The sequence below is a fragment of the Bombina bombina genome, chromosome 8, assembly GCF_027579735.1.
Source record: "Bombina bombina isolate aBomBom1 chromosome 8, aBomBom1.pri, whole genome shotgun sequence".
NCBI lineage: Eukaryota > Metazoa > Chordata > Amphibia > Anura > Bombinatoridae > Bombina > Bombina bombina.
The window spans coordinates 228,099,783-228,107,738 of NC_069506.1; the positions used below are offsets into that span (position 1 = coordinate 228,099,783).

The 7,956-nt window shown below is 36.1% G+C and overlaps 1 protein-coding gene across 1 annotated transcript in view; it reads left to right on the forward strand.

The window, feature by feature from the left end:
* CADM4 (cell adhesion molecule 4) overlaps positions 1-7,956 on the forward strand; it is a 512,369-nt gene that overhangs the window by 487,932 nt on the left and 16,481 nt on the right. The window lies entirely within an intron of this gene.

Sequence of the window (7,956 nt, forward strand, 5' to 3'; positions counted from 1 at the left end):
TAGTGAACAAAAACACTCGTGACTAGATGATCATACTAATAGCATTGGATCAAGCTAATGGGCGAGTGAGGTACCTTGCGCTAATCTGTGGAGCACAGATTGAATATTGTTTGTCCTGGAGGTGGGTGTGTACTCCTAGCGTAGTCCACTTACATCACCCTTTCTGAAAATGTCCAGCTGATTTCGGGAGGAACAGAATGTAAACGATCTCTGGGGTAATAGCAATCCTTTAGATGATGGTAGATAGTAACTTCAAGGCACTCTTATTCTGTGGTGCTTAGTGCAGGTACTAGATCATCTGGCAGTATATTCAATTTGTAGACTGGTGCGCTCCCTCAGAGGGCTGTATTCAAATTCACAGGCCTTGGGGGTAGTGAGCCAGGCGTTGGTAGTTGTCCTGTGTGCTTTTTCAACACAATAGCGATCCTTTCGGCGGCTGTATCAAGTTCACAAGCCTTAAAGGAGTTCAGCTTAGCAGTAGTTCTTCTTGTAGGAAATGAGACACAGTCATCAACCGGTTTCTCCCCTCACTTGGGGCTTTTTCAAGATGTGTTCTCATTGCTGGCAGGTATTCCTTTATAGGGCTATCTTGCATCCTTATTGGTTAGTTCAAAGGGGTGTGTGATCCCAGTTAAGGTGGAAATTGAGTTATATCCCTTAAACTTTTAAGGAGGTATCTTATTGTCTCTTGTAGTTTTTTGGAAATGTCCCGTTCTTAATTTTAGTTTAACAACTAGTATACTAAAAGTACATATTGCTCCGGAAAGGAACAACCATACGTGTAATATGGTCACATCCATGGTGTCAAGTGAAATAGACTTAAATTATGAGTAAAGTCTGTTCAAGAGTTAGTATTTTTTGGAGTCCTCAATTTGATTAAACACATAGGTAGAGGTAAAAGACATATGTCAGTATTGTACAGGGAATATAAAGTTTTTACAGAGTTTTACATTTGATAGTTACAAACAGAAGTACATTAGGGACAAAAAGAGAGAACTGAGGGTTCTCATTGTCTTAGAGTTAAAGTTAAACACATAGGTAAAGAATTTTTCCCATATGTGTATATGATACAGAAAATAGACAGACATTCTAGATATTTCACGTTTGGTGGTTGCATATTGGGGCATACTTATCTGATCAAGAGTCAGTATTGTTTGGGGGATGATAGTATGATTAAACACATAGTTAAAGGTTAAACACATATGTCGATATTTGTTCTCTTTTTGATAAATATTATAAAATCTTAATTTTGGTACTTGCAAATGGAAGTTAATTATGAAAAAAACGGTTCTTAGTGTATTAGGGGTAAAGTTAAACACATAGGTAAAAGTTAAACACATAGGTAAAAGTTAAACACATATGTGTATATGACATGGACAGACTATTCCAAAGTTTTACATTTGGTACTTGCAAACGGAAGTTAGTTATGAAAAAACGCTTCTTAGTGTATTAGGGGTAAAATTAAACACATAGGTAAAAGTTAAACACATATGTGTATATGACATACAAAAATGTAGACAGACTATTCCAAAGTTTTGCATTTGGTGGTTGCATACTTGGGCAAATAATGAAAGGAGGTTCCGATTGTTTTTAAAAAGCATATCTAATAGAGACCCTTAGGGGAAGATTTAGTCAAACATAAAAGGCGCTACATCAAGTTCTGAGTTTAAGCCTAATGGGTGCAGTGTTTTCATGGTATATATCAGTTCGGCTTCCTTTTTTAGGAGCTTTGTTTCAAAATTCCCACCTCTCCATTCTGGTTTGACTTTCGAAATCCCCCAGAATTTAAAGTCTTTAAGTCGGTTATTATGGACCTCTCTAAAGTGTCTGTATAGGTGTGTTTCCTTGTTGCCTTTTTCTATGATACAAAGGTGTTCTCTAATTCTTTCGCGGAGTGTTCTAGAGGTCTCTCCTAAATATTGCATATTATAACTACACTGTATGAGGTATATGATTCCTTTATCTGTACATCTGATAGTGTCATTTATATGGTAGGTTATTCCTGTCTGAGTTGACGTATATTCTTTGGTTTTATTTGTGTAGTGGCAGGATCTGCAGCAATGGCAGGGAAAGAAGCCTTTGACTATGTTCCCTAGTAGGTCATGTTTTTTGGACTGATTATTTGTTTTAAACTCGCTGGGGGCCAATGTGCTCTTTAGGTTCTTTGATTTTTATATATAAATCTCGGGTTAATAGAGATTTTATCTCCAATAATTGGATCCTCTCTAATTAGGTGCCAATGTTTTTTAATAATACGTTTGATAGTCTTATGGTCCCCATTATAGTTTGTAATGAAAGTGACAGATATATCCTCCGTTTCTTTTATGCCTATAGGATCTTCATGTCTTTTATATTTAAGTAAATCTTTTCTATCTATGTCTTTTATTTTATTGAAATTATCCTGAATTGTTATATCATCATACCCTTTGTCATTAAATTTCTTTATTAGAATTTTAGACTGTTCTTCGTAGTCTATTAGGTTAGTGCAGTTTTTTCTAATCCGCAGAAATTGTGCTTTGGGTATATTTTCTTTCCACTTTGAAAGATGGCAGCTTGTAGCATGAATAAAGTTGTTGGAATCTATTTTCTTAAAGAAAGTTTTGGTATTAAATTGGTCATTGTTGGTTTCAATGTCCAGATCTAGAAACAAAATTGTATGTTTATTTATTTCGTAAGTGAACTGTAATCCCCTGTCATTTTGGTTCATGGAGGAGAAAAGTTCTAATAGTGTTTCTTCATTACCTTTCCAGATAATCAGAATGTCGTCAATGTACCGCTTATAGGTCACCAGATACTGCACCAAGCTATTGGTTCCCAAAAATTCGGACTCCCAATCCCCCATAAAAAGATTGGCATAGCTTGGTGCAAATCTGGTGCCCATAGCGGTACCTTTAATCTGTAGATACATCTTTTGATTAAAAGAAAATGTATTGTTTTCAAGAATGAATCTGATGCTGTCTAATAGGAATTCTCTTTGTTCTTTGGATATAGTTTCATCTTTCTTTAGAAACTTTGTAACTGCTTTAACACCTAGATCATGTGCGATATTAGTGTATAAAGATGTCACGTCACATGTAGCTAAAATGATTTCACCGCCAATTTTCAAGTTATCTAGAAGTTGTAGCACTTGTGTTGAATCTTTCAAATATGAGGGTAATTGTTTGACATATTTTTGAAGGAATCTATCTATGTATTGGGACAAGTTGGTAGTGAGTGAATTTATCCCTGAAATAATCGGGCGACCTGGTGGATTTTTTAAATCTTTATGAATCTTTGGTAAAAAATAAAAAATGGGAATTCTAGGAATTTCGGGGTATAGGAAACTGTATTCTTTAGAGTTCAGTATACCTTTATTTTTAGCAGTATCTAGAAGTAGTTTCAAATTAGATGGTCAGCTCTAGTGGGGTCTCTTTTTAACTCTTTATAGGTGGTTTCATCCTTCAATAGTCTTTCTGCTTCTACTAGGTAGTAGTCCCTGTCCATAATCACTACTCCACCCCCTTTATCGGCTGGCTTAATTATGATGTCTTTGTTCTCTTTCAGTCTTTTGAGGGCATCATTTTCAGATTTTTTCAAATTAAAAAGGCGTTTTTTATTTTTATTTGGCTCATACTTTTCTATGTCTCTTTGTACTAGCTTTTCAAATAATTCTACGTTCTTCCCTTTCTCTTGAGTGGGGTAAAACTTGGACTTTGGTTTTAAATCTGTATGAACAAATTTGGGGTCTTCAGTGTATTGTCTGGATGTGTATTGTTCAATTGGATTTTTAATAAAATACCTCTTGAGTGTGAGTTTTCTTATGAACTGTGATACATTAATATGTGTTTTGAATTTATTGAGTTTAGACGTAGGTGCAAAGGATAAACCTAGGCTTAGAACTTTTGATTCTTCATTACTTAGACTTGTTTTGCTTAGATTAAATATTCCTGAGGTATCAGGGTCTACCATTGCTCTTGTCTGTCCCTTGGTTTCTTTATTGTTTCTGCCCCTTCCTCCTCTCTTTCCTCTAGAGCTCTTTTTCTTTGATTCATGAGGGGGGCTAATTGTACTTTTTCTACTATATGCCCTCTTGATGTTTCTGCTCTTGGACTGACCCCTAAAAAATGTGCCCCTTGGTTCATTTCTTTTCTATCTATGGTGTTGTCCTTTTCAGACTTTTGTGTAAGTGGTTGAAACCTATTTCTGAGTGGTATTCTCCATTTCATTTCTTCTCTTTTGTATTGAGGGTAGTCTGTTCTTCCTGAGGGGGCTTCATTTCTATATCTATCCTCTCTCCAACTATAGGGGGGAGGGTTTCTAGTAGAGTATGGTCTATATTCTCTATCTGACAGTGGATATTCTCTAAAGCGTGCATGAGTATATTCTTGTCTAGTTGGCGGTATATTATGCCATCTATGTTGGTTATTATAGTACTCAGGTTCCCTATAGGAATCTTCAATATTCTGTGGGTTTCTAGGTTTGTACTCATTTTTATGTTGGTAGTTGTTAGTTTTTCTAGGTGTGAAATCCTCATGTTGTCTATGACTAATAGGTTTCCTAAAGGAATAATGTCTAGTATTATTTGTTTGAATAATTGGTTTATTATAATTAGAGGGATTTGTGTGCTCTGTTTTGTAAGTATCTCTGTCGCTTGTGTTATTAGAGTCTTCTATATGTAATGTGTAGTCATTTTTGTCTCTCTGCATTTTTTTCTTTTTAATTTTTTGTAACTCTGTATTAGTTGATTGTAATGTTCTAATTATTTCTGCTTGTCTTTCTTTAAAAATATCTGTATCTTTTCTATTTTCAAGAATTTCTTGTATTTCCATTATTCTTTTGTTTATGGTTTCTAGACTTAGTGTTCTTGCTTTTTTGATGATATCAATTAGGGTGAAGGATGCCTTTTCTAAAGCTGTGAACCATTCTTCTTGTAATGTCTCACTTAATTCAAAGGTACAGTTTTTTTCCAACCTTAGGCCTCTTGGAACCATATTTAGTGTTATATATTTATCTAAATAGTTCAATTCTGTTTTTTGTTCTTCTTTAATTCTTTAATCGTTATTTTCTCTAGTTCACTCATTAGCTCTTTAGTACTAGTAAGAGTTCCTTGTATGTTTTCTATTTCTATATTTGAATCCTCTTTATCTAGTTCTAAAAGGATGTTGTTCCTAGTAGTGAAGAGGTCCATTCTATAATTTAGAGATATTCTAAAAGTAGTGTATGATAGAGCAGCCAAATTCGAAAAGAGAGATAAAGATAGTGTAAGGAGGATAGGTGAGAATTGGCGCTTATATCAACCCTAATGCCAAGTATAGAAGGGTCTCTCTCTAAGCACCCTGAGGAGGATAGTAGAATAATTTAAGCGGAAATACTGGCGCTGAAAGCAGGGTAGTACACAAATACAATATACGGGTAACCTAAAAGGGTCAACCTTAGCAGAAATATAATCGTTATAAAAGTTAATAAATGGTAATAGCCTAATATATATCTTAGAAAATATATTTAATAGTGTAAAATTACAATACAATCAAGATTAAAATCAGTGTTAATAAAATCAGTACATATATACTAAAAAGTAATTAATGGGGCCCTTTAAATTAGTTTGAAAAAACATACAGAAAGGGGAAAGATTAACCACAAATCTATATATATCTTTCCGGAGCAATATGTACTTTTAGTATACTAGTTGTTAAACTAAAATTAACAACGGGACATTTCCAAAAAACTACAAGAGACAATAAGATACCTCCTTAAAAGTTTAAGGGATATAACTCAATTTCCACCTTAACTGGGATCACACACCCCTTTGAACTAACCAATAAGGATGCAGGATAGCCCTATAAAGGAATACCTGCCAGCAATGAGAACACATCTTGAAAAAGCCCCAAGTGAGGGGAGAAACCGGTTGATGACTGTGTCTCATTTCCTACAAGAAGAACTACTGCTAAGCTGAACTCTTTTAAGGCTTGTGAACTTGATACAGCCGCCGAAAGGATCGCTATTGTGTTGAAAAAGCACACAGGACAACTACCAACGCCTGGCTCACTACCCCCAAGGCCTGTGAATTTGAATACAGCCCTCTGAGGGAGCGCACCAGTCTACAAATTGAATATACTGCCAGATGATCTAGTACCTGCACTAAGCACCACAGAATAAGAGTGCCTTGAAGTTACTATCTACCATCATCTAAAGGATTGCTATTACCCCAGATATCGTTTACATTCTGTTCCTCCCGAAATCAGCTGGACATTTTCAGAAAGGGTGATGTAAGTGGACTACGCTAGGAGTACACACCCACCTCCAGAGGATCACCCACCTACAGGACGAACAATATTCAATCTGTGCTCCACAGATTAGCGCAAGGTACCTCACTCACCCATTAGCTTGATCCAATGCTATTAGTATGATCATCTAGTCACGAGTGTTTTTGTTCACTATAGTGCACTTTCAGGTTAATACTGTTTTAACCCCAGATTATTACTGTTTTAACCCCTGGTTTTTACGCTGGACGTCCAGTTATTAAGTCTGTTTGTATTGCTATTTGTTTTTATTTATACTGTTTGAATATCTCTGCCCTCTTTATACTTATATTTATTTGAGTATAGTTTTCTTCTATCCTGAATCACAGTATATATATATATATATATATATATATATATATAGATAGATAGATAGATAGATAGATAGATAGATAGATAGATAGATTTGTGGTTAATCTTTCACCTTTCTGTATGTTTTTTCAAACTAATTTAAAGGGTCCCATTAATTACTTTTTAGTATATATGTACTGATTTTATTAACACTGATTTTAATCTTGATTGTATTGTAATTTTACACTATTAAATATATTTTCTAAGATATATATTAGGCTATTACCATTTATTAACTTTTATAACGATTATATTTCTGCTAAGGTAGACCCTTTTAGGTTACCCGTATATTGTATTTGTGTACTACCCTGCTTTCAGCGCCAGTATTTCCGCTTAAATTATTCTACTATTCTCCTCAGGGTTCTTAGAGAGAGACCCTTCTATACTTGGCATTAGGGTTGATATAAGCGCCAATTCTCACCTATCCTCCTTAGAGGCTGGTGAGCATCAGGTGTGCCGCAGGTGTATTTGTGTTTCAGAAGGAGAGTGTTTGCTGGTGTTGGGATGGTTAGAGGCTGGTGAGCATCAGGTGTGCCGCAGGTGTATTTGTGTTTCAGAAGGAGAGTGTTTGCTGGTGTTGGGATGGTTAGAGGCTGGTGAGCATCAGGTGTGCCGCAGGTGTATTTGTGTTTCAGAAGGAGAGTGTTTGCTGGTGTTGGGATGGTTAGAGGCTGGTGAGCATCAGGTGTGCCGCAGGTGTATTTGTGTTTCAGAAGGAGAGTGTTTGCAGGTGTTGGGATGGTTAGAGGCTGGTGAGCATCAGGTTGACTTGTGGAGGTGTAGAATACAGTGTGGGTGGTGTAACAACCAGACTCTCACCAGCTCTAACCACCTCCTCACGTTTATACCAAGGAATATGCTTCTCCTCTGTGGCTTGCATGCACCTACAGCACTTGCACAGCTCATTTTCCAGGTGAGTGGAGGATCTGCAAGGCAGCACAGGTGTTAAAACACTATAGTGAATGTAGACAAGGATTGCCTTCCTGTATATTCAGACCTACATGTGTTCTATTATACCACATACATATGTATTTGTGTTGCATTATGAATATGGATATTTATTTGCTATGTTATATACACACCTCTTCATTCATATATCATGTATGCACTCTTTGTGCTGTGCCACACATACTGTTAGAGCATATGGACATTGTTACATTATTAAATTAAGCTGAACACACCGTTTGGTGGGTTTCCAGCAATCTATTAGCTTGTCTGCTGGTATATTTCAGCTGTGCCTCCCTTCTCCCCAGTGAGCACTGTAGGATAAGCTGGAATATGTCTATTGATGTATTTCATGGAGAGCGTCCAGCACAGCTCCATCATA